Here is a 17,195-nt window from a genome sequence, read left to right as displayed (position 1 = left end):
CTTTGTTTCTCTCCCTCCTCCCAGCTTTTGAAAGTATCTTGTCTCCTCATTGGTCATTTTGGTCAGGTGCCAGCGAGGTTACCTTTAGCTTCTTAACCCTTTACAGGTGAGAGGAGCTTTCCCCTGGCCAGGAGGGATTTCAAAGGGGTTTACCCTTCCCTTTATATTTATGACAACAGTGCTCCTTCCTCAGCAGCCACTTCCCATTTTGTATTTGTGCAATTGATTATTCCTTCCAAAGTGCAGTATTTTGCATTTGTCCTCACGGAATTTCATCCTATTTATTTCAGGCCATTTCTCCAGTTTGTCAAGATCATTTTGAATTCTAATCCTTTCCTCCACAGTGCTTGCAACCCTGCCCAGCTTGGTATCATCCACAAACTTTATAAGTGTACTCTTTATGCCATTATCCAAATCATTTACAAAGATATTGTATAGAACCAGTCCCAGTACAGGGCCCCACTCAATATGCCCTTCCAGATTGATTGTGAACTGTTGATAACCACTTTCTGAGTATGCTTTTCCAACCAGTTGGGCACCTACCTTATAGTAGGTTCATCTGGGCTATATTTTCCTAGTTTGTTTATGAGAATGTCATGTGAGACAATATCAAAAGCCTTACTAAAGCTGAGATACATCTCATCTACTGCTTCCCCCTCTTCCCCCTGCCCCCATCCACAAGGCTTGTTACCCTGTCAAAGAAGGATATTACGTTGGTTTGATATTTGTTTTTGACAAATCCATGTTGACTGTTGCTTATCACCTTATTATCATCCAGGTACTTACAAATTGATTATTTATTTGGTCCATTATCTTTCTGGGTACTGAAGTTAAGATGACTGGTCTATAATTCCCTGGGCTTTCCTTATTCCCTTTTCATTGCGGCCAATACCTACTGTTTCCAGCTACCTATAAGTGCAGAAAGTACAGAGAGATAATGGCCCTTCACAGACTGTTTTACCGAACGCTTATTAAACATCACCCCACCTCCTCCTGATGCCCCCTGGCCCATCTTGGAATTCCCCCTGTTCTGTGGAGAGGGGATGGCAAGAGTGGAATATTCTAACGCTATGCTATCTGGGGATCCTCCTGCGCTAAGGGAATCCTCATCTTCTGGCTTACAGCAGCTTTAGGTGCTGTTAGTACTGCAGTATTTGACTGAAAGATACTTTCTTGAAGATACCTACTTTGGGACCAAACCCACTGTCCTTTCCTAGGCAAAATTCCCAACTGGAGACATTGGCAGTTTAGTCACCAGTCCAGGTTTTCCCAGGATTGTCCCGTTTTTTGAGTAGCAGTCTCAGGAAGTAGTGTTTAGTACATGTACAGTGTTTAGTACATGCTGCCAGCTGTCCAGTTTTATGGGCTCAGGATCAATCTGTGCTGGGGGCCCCAGACCCCAACTTCTGCTGCCTATCCACTCCACCCTCCTGCCTGGAGGCAGGATACTGTATTGGAGTTAATTTGTTCCCTTCCGTGCTTGGGATGGAAGCACGTGAACCAGAGTTTGACCATAGTTTTTGTCCCTCTGTTGCAATGATAGGCACTGCAGCTATGTGTTACCATAAAATACATCTAAATTAGAACCTTTATTCTGAATATAACAGGGCTAAAATTAACAATAATTTGCTGTTCTTGAAACAATTACAATAGTTTTCCCCAAAAACACTTAAATGAAATTATATTCTTCCTCTCTGTCTCCTCTCTCCTCCAAGAACCCCAGAGATGGATTGATGCCCTTCCAATTCTTGCTGTCACTCCCTCCATCATCATAGATCCTATTTCAGCTGAGCCAGATGCAGCTTCTTCCAGAGCTCTTCAATATAGCTCTTGAAATGGCTGGAAAGGAAGATACGGGAGGACATGCTGGCCCCTAAGCTTGCTCCTATGGAAGTCCATGACAGTTTTGCTATTGGCTTCCATGACAGCTTGGACAGGCCCATCAGTTCCCCCTCAGGAACTAAGCATGACATCTATCAAACCCACGTGCCCCAAGAGCAATGCACTAGATCCCACACTCTTGCATGGTAGGGCATTGCCTCATCGGCAGAGCAGCACAAACGTTTTTTAACTCCTGAAAACCCCCTTCTTTGCATTCTACTTTAGAATTGAACCATTTATACGGTGTGTATCAAACAAGTCTGCTTGTGAGGCTTCAGCACATTAGCCTTTTGTTGCACTTCAGCTATGCACTGTAATGTGTATTCTATTGGAACTCACTGTAACAAACTATGCATCTAAACCAAATGAGTTAACAGCACAATAGTATATGGCTAAAGTACTACTTGCTATGTTGGGACAGAAGATTTGATTATCTGAAAACTGGATATCACTTTGAGGAGATTAAACTCACTTCATAATGCAATCTTTTATAGCAACATCTTCTTGCTTTAAAAATTAGGACCAAGGATGCACTTCTATGCTGCAGTCCTGACTACATAAATATCTTCTTTACTTCCATTGCCACTGCTCAAGCTGTCTAAACAATGGCTGTGAAGGATGGTAACAACTTACATGGAATAGCCCTGGGAAAGTATAATAATGTGAACTTTGAATGGGAATGGGGGAAATTACCTTATTTTCTTTTCTTCAGAAATATGAACTTATTTCTTTCATTTGTTTGCTTTAATTTGCTGATTTGCCAGGTGCAAAGAGCCATTAGGCCAGGATGCACCCAAGACATTTGCCTGGATGCTTTTCTTTCTCTTTACATTGCTCTCCAAATCCTGTTGCATAAATTAACACGTCATCTTCCCACGCCTGGCAATAAATGGTTAGTGGTTAAACATTTTTTCGTTTTTTTACACATTTGTATTGACTCAACAATGCACAATTTTTGGAGATCAAAGGAGCTAAATCATGGTGAATTTTATCCTGAATATTCAAGCTTCCACAAGCATTATGCCTAAAGAATATTATTGGTTGCCTCATAAGCGCAATGGTAAAGTTGAGATTGATCAGGTGCCTGCATTCCTATTTATTGGATTCCCACAGCTTGAAGTTTTGCCCTGATCAGCTGATGCATTTTGTATTTTGCTCAGAGTTCTCCAAAGTATAGTTATCATGAATTAATTTTTTCAACCTTCTTTCCTTGATGAAATAAAGTTATGAAAAAGTCAGTAAGAGAATTTTTTCACTGGGAACAGAATCAGCCATAGATAGTCTGAGTGGTTAAAGCAAGGGACCAGGAGTCAGCCTCCTAAGTTCTATTCCTGATTCTGACTTATTAGCATGTGGTCTGGTCTTGGGCAAGTTACTGAACCTCTCCGTGCTCAGTTTTTGTGTCTGTAAAATGTTTATAATAGCTACCTTGAGGTTTAATTATTTTTATAAAGTTTTTATGTAGTTCTCTCAAAGGTACTATCCATGCAAAATGTCAAAATGGTGACGTAAGCATTGTCAACACCACAACTTAAAGCACTTGCAAAAAGTTCTCCTTCAGAAAAAGTTCACAGCCTCCGTTCCTAAAAACTGCAGTGGTTTTAGTTTGTCTGCAGTGGAGGATGAAGAGCTAGAAGATTAGAATGTCTGTCCTTTTTTGCTTTCAAAAAGAATTGTCATTCAGCTATTAGCTAAAGCTGGTGGACAGATGGCTTCAAAAATCCCTTTAACTAATACATATTGTGAGCCCTATGTTCTCTCCTCTGTTAAACATTTCATTCATTATGCAGTCCTGAGAAATGGTGGGAGCCAAGTCTTTTTGCCAGTCCCTCTCCCCCATTTTCAATTCCTTGTAAATTTGAGCTAAATCCATTCAGCCATTTCTGAGTTATTGAAAGCTGGGCTTGGGGGAACCTCTTTTCTCCATTTTATTTAAATTTTAAGACTCTTTATCTCAGATACAACTTAAAAACCACATTAAATGTTCAGAGTGGCTAGTCCCCAGTGAGAATTAGGCCATTTCGTTGTTCAAAAAAGTTTAAAAACTAACAAATACCTTACTTATAAGCATTTTAAAAACTAGGGTTTATGAATGCAGGACAGTTATGTTTGCTAACACTGGGGGCTATGAGACCATTTAGTATCACTGATGGTTAGCACTGTGAAAACATCTTCCACAGGCAAATTCGTAAATGCAGTATCCAAAAACTGAGGTTCACAGTAAAATCAGTGAAAACTTTGGCTTAAGTGATGATCCCACAGTTATATGGGAGCTGCATAATGGAGTTGAAATCAACTTGGATCTTCTGAGTCCTGATTCTGTTGTTTAGGCACAAGACCTTCCTTACCCTTTTGCTATTGCTTATATGCACAGTGAATGACTCCACCTCTCAGCTCCTTTCCTCAGGAGTAGTGTTTGTAGTGGAAGCTCTGGGAAATCTTACATTTTCTAAGGCTGCCCTTCATTTATATGTGTGTGGTATAAAACGTAAGATCATTGTCATTCTCCTTGGAAGAAATTCATTTATGCTGACAGGTGACTACAAAAGTAGCTGGAATGAAAATGAAAGATGAAGTTCATTAAAGCAGCATTTTGCTAATCGTTTGCAGTCCTTAAAATTAAAGGGAAAAAGAAACTGTTCAACTCTGATATGCAGGATTATAAAATGACTATTTACTAATGTCAGGAAGATTAAGAAAAACTATCCATTTGTATAAACTACACATCTGGTTTTTTTCCTTATAGAAACCAAAAGATGAGTTTGTTCCAGATTCAAGTAATGAACCAGCTATGATAAATGAAGAGAAGCTTACTATAATACACAGGTCTTACTAACCAGAGGAGGTAGAATCATTGCATTTTCAATACTTTTGAGGTGGTGATTAAATAGGGAGTAGCAAGCAACTATTAGATGATTAAAGACAACTATCTTAAGAGTTGGAAGAAATAGGTAATTTAAAGAATAATTGATTTTAACTTTTTTTGAGGAATATACAGTAGAAAAATCAGGCGGTGTTTAAGAAATTTAATAAAGAGAACAAAATGAATATGACAGGTTTCAGAGTAACAGCCGTGTTAGTCTGTATTCGCAAAAAGAAAAGGAGTACTTGTGGCACCTTAGAGACTAACCAATTTATTTGAGCATGAGCTTTCGTGAGCTACAGCTCACTTCATCAGATGCACTTCTGATGAAGTGAGCTGTAGCTCACGAAAGCTCATGCTCAAATAAATTGGTTAGTCTCTAAGGTGCCACAAGTACTCCTTTTCTTAAAATGAATATGTACATCCCATAAAGTTCAAGGGGGCAGGGCTTGTTTCATAACAGACTGTGCTTGCCATCTCTGTAGTGTTTCAGCCTGAAACATAAAAGGCAATTTTTCAGTATCTGAACTTCTTTGTTCTGTAACATTGGACTTTGAGTTTCACAAGAGCTTCTGATACTTCCATTGCCCTTCTGAACCAGATTCAAGCAGTACAGACAAAAAGTTAACCAGTCTTTATTGAATTTCAGATAAAGGTCAATTTGAGGCATAGGTGACGGTTCAGATAATCCGGTCCTTCATCTAAATCAGTTTGTTCAAACCTCCTCAGAATAGATCCTCTCCCTTAGAAACTCTGACTGTGCAATATTGGTAGTATAGGAGATGGAAGAAGTGAGCACTGAAGGCTCAAATTACCAGTACTAGGGTGAAAAGGAGTACTAGTGGAACCTTAGAGACGAACCAATTTATCTGAGCATAAGCTTTCGTGAGCTACAGCTCACTTCATCGGATGCATTCATGAAAGCTTATGCTCAAATAAATTGGTTCGTCTCTAAGGTGCCACAAGTCCTCCTTTTCTTTTTGCAAATACAGACTAACACGGCTGTTACTCTGAAAATCCATCTTAGTTGGTGAGTTGCTTGTGTGTGTTAAGGGGTGAACAGATTAAAATAAAGGTGGCAGATCTAGGTATCCCAAGGATGTAGAGGTGGAATAATTTACTCTTCACTGGTAGATATGTAAGAAGGGGAGAGAGGAGAAGAGGGAGATAAGTGGTTGGGAAGCCCCACAGGGATGGTGTGTTTTAAGACACTCGAGTGGTTCCACTGGAAGGATTACTGGTGCTTCTAGCGCCTATCCTCTGTGTCAGACTCATTGGGGCTAGCAAGTCCCACACCTGCCCCCACAAAGAGTCCTTCCCATACTGTGGGAGCAAGCCATCCCCAACATTCGAGGGATTTGCAGGCCAGGAAGGGAAAATTAATCATTTTTAAACTTTCATCCAATTTTTAGGCCATGCCTCATTTTATCCTACTGCTTTTTTGATCCCTGCTGGGTTCAAATCTCCCCCTAAATCACAGTTGTAAAAATGAGGTGAGGACAGTCTCCCCCGCGTCTCCCCCCATTCCTCCCCACCACCACCCGTACCCCCAGTACTGAATGGCTACTGCGTTCTGAAAACGCCCCACACATTCTGCACCACTGGCAGTCTCCCCATGGCAATGCACAGGGCTGGAGATATGTTCGACTTACATTGGGTCTCAGCTGAACCTGTGCAGTCCTGTTACCCGGCAGTATAATTTGTCCCAGCAGGTTTAAAAGATTATTACTTTTCTAAACTACATTAAGTGCATAATAAAATATTTCCAGGAAACACACAAAGGAGAAGAATCTCTCACAACAGAATCACTCGTCTGAGAGAGTGCACATTCTGCGGCGTATGTCCGTTACACTTTAGATCTGTTTAAATGTTGATTTGGATATATATTGTGCAGAATTGAATAGCATGACATCCCTATCATCTGCTAGTGCCTTTTACTTTAGTAATGGGAAGAGAATGCATCACACACACACTGGTAAACCTCTTTTAACAGACTTAGAGCCATTTGGATACTCTGATTTATTCTGACATAGCAATGTTGCAGGGCTTATTTGCTTAAAGATATAGAAGAATGATTATACAGGTTGTAATGAAAATTAGCATCATTCTGGACTATGTTTTAGTTTGCATAGAACACTGAAATTATATGCAACTAGTGGTTACCATACCCCGTTCTTTTTTATTCTGTATGGATCTGACTAACAAGCTTTAGCAAGTTCTACGGCAGACAATTGGAAATACTTTCAACAGCCTCCTCTGATCTTTGAGTTCTGAGTCTACTGGGAATTCAACTTAAGTCATAAACCTAAAAAATCATAAACATCTATGGGTATCACTCTAGAAAGATCTGTTAACTAAATAACTGAACCTTTAAAGCAGACCTGGAACAAATCACTGACTAGACCTAGGACTGTCTACATTGAGGGTTAGGTCAGCTTAACTACATTGCTCAGGAGTGTGGATTTTTCACACCCCTCAGTAATGTTTCTGGGTCAACCTAATGTTTTAGCATAAGCAGGCCTTCGGAGTTCATCTCCTTCAAACCAATAACATTTTGCAAAATAGAAAAAAAAATGTCTTTAAGTGCACTGTTGACTATATACATATATATGGACTACATGACAGTGTGATTACAAAGGTTTTATCCACATGAGTTTAGGGTATGTCATTACTGTATCACTCATGAGTCACTTATGCCAGCCATGCTAAATTCATTCTGACAAATGCTTTATGCCACATCACACTATAATGTATTCTCTGTATGCCACACACATTACAAAGCAAACTGTTGTAGCGATGTTTGAGTTTTTGAAAACTAGACTAGGCATAAAATTTTCCAAACCACCTAAGTGTCTTGGAAGCCCATGTCCCATTTTCAGAAGTGACTTAGGAGTCTCGTGGCCTTTCAGGGGGACTTCGGCTCCAAAGTCACTTTTGAAAATGGAACATAGGCTCCCAAGCCACATAGGTGCTTTGGAAAATTTTACCCTAGGACAAGTTTTTTGTATCAGCCCTTCCGCTGGAAAGTCACATGCCTTAATTATCCTGGGTCCCACTGTGCAGGGCTCAGAGGGAGTTTAACTCACTTGCTGCCATTATATACTTAAACTTTGGTGCCAGTCCTGCAAACTGGTCTATGTGGACGGACCTCTTACTCATAGACTTTAAGGCCAGAAGGGATCATCATGATCATCTTGTCTGAGCTCCCGTGCATAGCCCTATTATTCTTCTGTTCATAGTCCTGTAGATTTCCATGAGGCTCTGTGCGGATATAAAGGTCTACCTGCATAGATCAGCTTGTAGGGCTGGGCACTGAGATTTTTAAATTCTTTGGGACAGGGACCATATCTTTTCAGCCTTCTGTAACTTGCCTAGCACACTTAATTTGCTATATAAATAATCAAAGGAAGAACTAGTTGCATGCTCTCTCATTACTATTCAGCATTGGTCAATTTTTATATATATAACTGACATTTCTTACATTATTTTAGGTTAGTTTTTGTTTCTCTTCAGTTTCAAGAATAGATTTGATTTTAACATTGAACTTTTCCCTCTTTCTATCAAAGGCATTTGGTCCCTTCTGGCTCCGTTTCAACATTAGTTGTCACTGAGGTAGACTGTTATATCCAGAATTGCAGACATGAACATCATCTGTCTGAGGCTTTGAGGAAGTTTGAATCTGAATTTTGCATGTCAGCTCTATTTCTATATTGAAGTTGATATATAGGATCATAATTTCAGCTGATCCTCTAAATTTGTGTCTGCAGTTTTTAATTTTTGCTATTTGTGAGAGTAAATATGGGTTTTTCAATGCATGAACAAATTATGGGTACAAAGTAAGGGGTTGCTTTTGAAAATTTCACCCACAAGATACAAGGATGATGATTGCATTGTTTGAAGTGTAATGTTTAAATACTGACTATACTGCACATGTGTCTCAAATACAAAAGAGCATTGGTGCCTAATGAAAAGGCATACTCTGTATAATATTGTGGTACATACTGAAAACAAATGAAACAGATAATTAGCCACACTAATTAGGAATTAATGTTTCTGTGGCAAATGTTTTATTTAATATGTGTTTTTGTTTTGAAATAACTAGTTGCTTCAGTCACCTTAAACTTCAAAGCTTGCAGACATTTACCATTTCCATCAAATAGATATTTTGCCACCTCTGCAAATCTTACACAGTTGGGGCAAACTTCTGCTTCATTGTAAATAAGAAAAAAGCAGTGTTTTAATGTTTTGCAATACTTGCATGTCTTGTAATTAATCTGCTTTAATTTGTTCTCAAGTAATGAGGAAAGGGGACCCAACAGGGTTTGAAGTCTTTTTAAAGGTTGGAACCATACACAACTCACGTCTGAAAATAGTTGAACAGGGAATGAAGTGCTCTTCATGCCTTCACTTAGAAAGGACACAGTGGCACAGCCTTAAAAGGTTAAGCACAGCTCATTTAATTGCAATGTATTTATCTTCCTGCTCAGATCACTTCTGAAGGCATTTAACATTCACATCCATTACTTTAAAAAGGAACCTTTCCAAAATTGACCTCCATTCTATTTTCTTGGTAAATTTGTAGTTCTTCTTACTGATCACCATCAGCACACACAGGTTGGTATGTATGAATCAATCTGTAGCGCTTCTCTCTTCCAGCAAAAGAGGACAATAATGCCCTTTTCATGTTTTAGTAATTAAATCTTTAAGGCATGATAGTCCGGATCTTGAGGTTTTGGTGATTATCAGTCTCTTTAACCCTGCTACTCTTATTTCAGACCAATAAATTGCAAGAGCTCATCAGATCTTTCACATTTCCAAGTTAATTTTTCTTATAGAGAAGAATTTTGCAGAAGGGAGACTATTTCTAGTGAAAAACACATAGCCATTTGTAGCAAACAGGGGTGTCAGTTGCTGTTGTAAAACTTGAAAAACAGTTACCATTATAAAACTCTATTGTACTATACTCTTAATATTTTGAAGGATTTGCCTTTTGGGTTGAAAATTTCCGTACTTGATGAATTTTATCTATTTGCCCTTTCAGATGTTCTTGAGTTGTCAAACATTTATTTTACAGAAGCCATCCGGATGGGGGCTCTATTATGCTGGGAACTATACACACAGAGATACAGTCTCTGCAAAGGAGAGATTAAAATTTAAGGTCTCAGTCCTGCAACATGCAGTGTGCAGGTGAACTGTCACACCCATGTGGAGCTTCATTCACTTCACAGAGATTTGAGAAACTATTGGCCATTAACTTCAGTGGAAGCAGAATGAAGCCCCACATGGGGAAAGATTATAAGGAATATTTAAAAAAAAAATCTTGTGATAACATGGCAGTTTAAGAAAAAATACAGCAACATGCCAGGCCGCAACAAATGAGCTTCATTTGGCCTGTGTGTCAAAGTGGAATTTGCCACAATCATCTAGTGTTATGTATTATGTAATAGTATCTACTTATAGAAATATCTAGTTCAAAGAGATGTATACTGAATTTAACGCTTTTGATAAACAGTTGGCCAAAAAAGGTAGTGTGTAACTTAACTGTATTAAATGGACATGTTATAGTACTTGATTCACCAGCTTCTATTTCTGGGATTTTTCTGAGTTAGATTGTACTCTTTCACTCACCATTCATAAGTACACATCAGAGTGCTAGGTGACAGCAGCAATCTGGTAATTCTGAATGCATTGATGCACAGTTGGATGTGAACCCGACTATTAGAAATTGAAGATCATGCCATATAACGTCAGAGGAAAGGTAACTTCTCCCAGATTCAGCCTCTTGGATTTGACCCATGACCTTAATGTCATGAGGTTATGGCAAGTCTTAACACAACAGGTTTCTCAAATAGCTATGTCCATTCAGAACTTATGATAGCGGTTGATATTTAAAAAGCAGTTTTGTTCCCACTGATCTCCAGAAACAAATATATCACCCGCCATCCACAAGTAACTGAATGTTTCATATACTAAAGTACGGTTGATGAACCCCAAAGCACGCTATTAAATCTATAGGGTTTTCCCACCTTTGGATAGAATCAAATTTGCCCTAATTAATTAATTGTTTATAATCTGTTAAATATTGTGCAGTGCTGAGCAGTGTCAGGATAGAAGGGAAGACCAGAAGAGATGAGTTAAGGAAATATGTGCTGAATGTCCCCACTCACTAGACTGAAGAGCCATTCAGTATAGAAATAACTTTCCAGTTTACCTTTAATGAGGTCCTTTCCACTCAGCATGTCTCAGAATGCATTATTGTGTGATGCCACAAGCCCTGTTGTAGCATTCATTTCACTACACTTATGGACGCATATTTCTGTTGTCACATTGTGGGATATTGTTCATGTACAATGAGGTGTCAAGGGGATTTTAGAGATAGTAAAAAATATTTGAAAGATATTTGTTGGATGCCTTGTTTCTGGGCTGAAATGCCCCCCAGTTTGGTTAGTAGAAAAATCTGTTTGACTCTAGTTATGCTATGTAGTTCAACTTAACTACTCCCAGTGCGGTAGGCAAAATGCCAAGCAAACGTAAGCAAGCTATGATCAGACATTTGCTTATCACATCAGCAGTTTGTCCATTTTTGCCATTTTCAAGCCTCCCTTTCTTAGGGAAAGTGATTCAGAAGGTGATGTTGGAGCAACAGATTTCTTGGATCACTATATATTTGGTTTCAGGTCTGGGTTTGAAAGTCTATCTTACCCACAGTTATCGAGTTCCTTCTAGCAGTGGATAAGGATAATGTTCCTGCACTAACTTTATTAGGTATTTGTTTTGTAAGATAGTTTCTTGGAATGGTATATCATTGATCACAAGGTATTGTTGACTTGTCCATGAGATGTTGCAGAGGCAGGTGGAGTAGGCTTTCAGGAGGCTAATGCTGAACAATTGCTCATCCCCCACCCCGCACTCCAAAGCTTTTACATGTGGAGCGTTGCAGAATTCTGTCTCATCTTCCATCCTGTCCAATGTCCAGTTAAGATTGAGATGTTCAGGGCTGTGGAGCAATTAAATACACTGATGATACTTGGCTTTTGTTCATCAAAGCCAGGTTCTGCAGTCTCATTCCTCAGTGTCTGATCAGAAAAGGAATTGGGATAAGGTCACAATGGTTTTGACTTAACCCAGTAGGGATGAAGGTGATATTTGTTGGTAGGGGGAAGCATTTTTTGTTGTTTTAAGAGGAAGCACCATGTAATGCCTGTCCAAGTTTTGCTGAAATGTTTTGAAACCTCAGGTTCTTGATGCATCCATCACTATTCCTAGGTTCTCAGGTAGCAATGATACCCTTTAATGCCTTTTTTCATCTACAGTTAGTCCAAATGGTATAACATTTCCTTCCTAATGCACACTGTGTGACAGTCTTTTCATATCTTTGTTACTTCCAGGATAGATTATTGGAATGTACTCTATGCAGTGCTACCCCTGAAGCCAACTCAGAAGCAGTGAATACATAACTTTTCTAAAAATTATTTCATGGCTTCCAACTGCTGGTTTCAGTTTCTAATGGTGTTACCTTAGAGAATCTCTCACTGTATACTCCAACATGGCAGTCAAGATCAGTTGGGATGCTTTTTTGATTGTTCTGAGGACTGAAGTTTCCATGGGTTACATCATAGGTTTCTCAGTGTGAGGTGCTGAACTTTGAAACGTGAACGTGCCAAACCCAGTCTGCACAATCTTCAGAGTACAATGTAGGGACCTTTGTATAGTTAGATTTTTGTCTAATTTTCCCTCTTCTTACTGACAATAAGAGGGCAATCTAGCTGCAGGGGGTTGCTTGGTTGCAGGATTCTGAAACTCTTTCATACTTAAAGATCAGAATTTTGGCCCCAATCCTACTAACCCTTAAGTAACAGCCTTTACTCACTCAGCTAGTGCCACTGAAGTCAATGCATGAGTAATGGTTTGCCACATAGGACCTCGTCACTAGAGCCTCTTCAGCTACCCCATGAGCAGCACAACCTGGCCTGTTTTCATGGTTTCACAATCACAAATACAGTCTGTTTCTTTTCTGCCACATTTACCTTTAATCCTCCATTTCCAGACAGGACAGAATGTAGTACGGGTACATGGCAGAAGGAGCCTTTCACACAGCTTCTCTCCTCCACCCAGCTCACACTTTTCTTCCTGTCCCACCCCGCACACCAGTTATATATACTCCCAGTTACTGAGCCAATTGCCTAATTAGCCCAGCAATCACCACCCATGTGTCAATAATTCCCCTACCACAACTGGTTAGTTAATTTCATTCAAGCTTGTAGTCCTCCGTGTGGCAGCCACTTCAGCTACAGATAACGCCTATCACAGGCCTATATTTGTTTTCCATTCTGTGCACAGACCACTTCAGAGGATTCATAAGGAACAGAAAAAATTACTGTTAGGATCACTGTGTAGTGCAACTAATCTGAAAACATTGTGCCAAAATGTTCACACCCTATGGAAATGTCCGTTTCTCAATCTGCTGAAGATCTCCTCAAAGTATTTGCAATGAGTAGACTTGTTAAAGCAGAACAAATACATGAAACTCAGTGCTGAAAACTCAGTTCATGAACAGAGAGAGATTACTGGCCAGATTTCAATAGTTGAAACTCTGAGGTGCCTTTGTAACATAACCCTTTATCAATTATAGAAACTGGGTAAAAGCAAACTTTCGCAACCCACAGAAGGTAATCAATATGCCACTTAAATATAAATGTAGTTTGTGTTATCTGTAACTGAATAATGTCATGGAATCTATGACTTGCATTGTGAGCTTCCAGTGCCAACAAATTAGCATCAAAACCCCTGGCTTGACATACAGAGAAGAGCAATAACTAAAGTCCCTGAAAACGGCTCAACAGAGCTGCAAATTTAGGTGAACAAACCCCTTCAAGCCTGTGATCTTACTGTCCTTTATTCCAGCAGCCTGGCTCCTCATCACAAGCCTCAATGTTACTAGAAACAGTCACCTCAGCCTTAAAAACAACCACCAAAAACAGTGATGCCCAACCAGCTAGCGGGAAACTGCACCCGCGCAAAGCGCAGGCATCAACAGAGCTGCTGAAATGAATGGTAACACACTGAATAAATTCATGATGGCATCATTGCATTTCGATTCTCAATTTGTTTTTAGGGGGAGGGGCAAGAGTGAAGGGACCCAAAGGTCCCTCCTCCTTGTGAGGGAGACTGAAAGGACAGAAGGAGAACCAGCAAACGGAGAGCAGCAACTGTGAGCGCTTCTTTTCTCCTGAATATTAGAGTGAGGGACTGAGGGGGAGTGAAAAGGAAAGAGTTTGCATGAGCTTTTTGTGTGTGAAACTGAATGAAATAGGGAGGAGAAAAAAAGTGGAGCATCAAAATGTTCAACCAGTCACCCGCCATCCACAAGTAACTGAATGTTTCATATACTAAAGTACAGTTGATGAACCCCAAAGCATGCTATTATATCTATAGGGTTTTCCCACCTTTGGATAGAATCAAATTTGCCCTAATTAATTAATTAATTGTTTATAATCTGTTAAATACCGTGCAGTGCTGAGCACACTGTCAGGATAGAAGGGAAGACCTGGCCTCTTCCTTAGGTAGTTCAGTCTTGGAACTTGACTGGCATAATCCACTGGGGGTGGTGCCAAACCACACATGGAGCATTGGGAGGAAGAGGCTGGCTACTTACACTTCTTATGTGGATCAGTTTACCCCCTGTGCCATCGTCTGTCTGCCCCTTTTTGGAGTAGGGAAGGAGCTGTTACCAGAGCTCAATGGACCGGGATTCTGCTTAGCCCTGATGCGGAGAAAGAGGGCCTTATTTTATCCTTATGTACATACACACAAATGGTACTCCTGGGGAGGTAGAGTCTGGCCCTCAGATCACTTGTTTTTTTCATTTGAAGAACTTGAACGATTTCTGTTTTCTGGCTATTTTCCCCAATATCAACCAACTCTTTAAAAAAAACAAAACCTCAATGTGTTTGGTATCCAGATCTTACTTGGAAAGGGGAAAAAAAATGTAAAAGAGGGATCAGGTCTCAGTGCCATAATTATGTCTGCTACTGTATACTTATCAGGAACCAGATATGAGCTACCTTAATAACAACATTCTATTGCCTATTGACATGCAGAGCAGTTTCCTTTGATGGCAGTGCAATTGATACAAGCAGGACCTGTTAGAGTAAATCAAATAAAAAGTGGATTTCCATAATCTCACGTTGGAATAAAAAGGATTGCTGTAAATGAGATTCAGTAGAGTTTCATGAACATGTGAGTCTGACCTAAAAAACACCTTGTAACTTCTGTTATATTCATACAAATGTAGGATAACATGAAATATTAGAAATGAAAACAATTTTTTAACTTAAGATCATAGAACTAAGTCAGACTACTCAATGACTGATGAGCTATTTAACTTTGTGTATTTGACATGCAGGTTCAAAATTATTTTTAGATGTGGGGAAAGGGGTAAATTTGAGTTTTGATAGTAATCCTAAGTGGTCATTTTGGCCATGTTATCAAATTTGCAGTTACTTTCAGACTCTCCGTAAATGTTTCTTTTAGTCAATTAAGAATCAAGAGCATTGTAGCTTACAGCACACGTGTGTACTTTACATTTCCATTAATGTTATCTAGTGTATCTTAAGCGTGAAATTCACCCCTATGCAGAGGGCTACCACAAGAGCTATACTCTCAAACATCTCACGCATGCTCTCTGTATTTAGTTACCGCTGTCATCATCAAATATGGCTTCAGTGTGCTTAGAGCATCGCATTGGTCTTGTGTTGGCATTCCTCACAGGGATGACTTTTACTCTAAGCCAAGTATACCTAGAATGTAATGGGCCTGCTCTCATAAAAGACATATGTGACTTGTGCCATTGATCTCAATTAGAGCAGGATCTGCTCCTTTATGTTATCTGCTATATTGGGTACAGCTAATGTCTCTGGTGTGCTACAGATATGGTATTTTGAAATCAATTTAAAACATGTGTGCCACACTGCACGTTTTGTGAATACACAGATCTAAAATTGTTAACATTGGAGATACTGTTTCATGTTTTGCAAGTCTGTTTAATCAACCACTGAATGGCCTATTGATCATACACTATCTAACTGAAAAAGAGTTTATCTTCATAATGCATCTCTTCATTGTGTAGTTCCTCTAAATTATAAATAATCTGAGCTATGAAACCATGCTTGCTCACAGCAATTTATTGGAGTTATCAATATCACTAATCAAATTCTGTTATCAAATATAACTTAAAGTGTCATCCATGACCTGGGGGAGATTTTCAGCCTAGAGTCATTTTATGTGAATACAGTGAGAACTTTAATGTAAATTCCATTCCCATGATGTTTCATTTTATGTTTACTCTGTGGGTTTTGCATGTTCTCTCCAGAACTTTTAATTAGATGGAACACGGGGAAAACAGTTGATAAAACACATTTTATGGTTCTAAAAGGTGATTTTTGCCTTATTTGGGGACACAAATGGTAACACTTAGAATTATGCTTAGTAGATTCATCTGGTCAAAATGTGGTGCGCAGAACTACAGTTCTGAACTTTACACTCTGATTGTAAACATTATAAACTGCTGAAATAGAAACATCAGAATGACACATGGGCTAATGATGACCTTGGTGAGGTTCCTATTGGGCTTTGGTGATCCTAAGGAAATTCCCCAGGATACTGATGAGCTTTAAAAAGTTCAGCAACCTGCTGGTTCAGCTATGCTGCCCCAAAGAATCCATCAAGCTGCACAGTTAAGTCTGCACCCCGCAAAAACACTGATAGTTTTCCGGGCATTGGAGACACCAATCATCCTTCTAAGGCACTGCATACCTTTCCCTCTCATGCATCCTTCAGGCAGTGATAACCTCCTTTACAGTAGTGGACCCCAAACTAATAGAAGAACTAATGGATGTGTCAAGGTCTTTGTTGGTGTATTCAGGCTCGGTAGACTTTCTGAACACACCCCAAAGCAGTGTAGAAAACACAGTGGGCTCTATTATGAACATACTATATAGCCCAGCGTGCAACCTGTGTAATTTGAAGTGTGTGTGAAGAACTTGTAGTGGGAGGTAGAGGCATCCTCCTCTATGACACCTTTTGGAAATGCCTGGCATTTGGTCCAAATTGATCCCTTCTTAAAGGGGGAAGAAAATTACTCTTCCAAATGAATTTTATAAGCCCCTGAAATTAAGACATCTCTGACGAGGGTAACTGAGCAGTATCTGGAAAGGTGTGACATCTCTCTGACAGAGAAATCACTCCAACACCCCCTTCCTCAGTGTCCAAAATTTAACAAGGGGCTCTGAGTAGCACTCAAAATTTTTCTCTCTAGCACATCACTTTCCCCCATTGATACAAGCCAACTTCTTATTAGTTTAACATCCTATTACAACTACACATTGGACCAAGAATTTAAAGTTTGGGTTCATCAATCTGCCTAGATCTGTTTCCATGACTCTATTAACTA

This window comes from Lepidochelys olivacea (assembly GCF_965140295.1).
Source record: "Lepidochelys olivacea isolate rLepOli2 genome assembly, chromosome: 7".
NCBI lineage: Eukaryota > Metazoa > Chordata > Testudines > Cheloniidae > Lepidochelys > Lepidochelys olivacea.
This window is presented reverse-complemented; position numbering follows the sequence as displayed.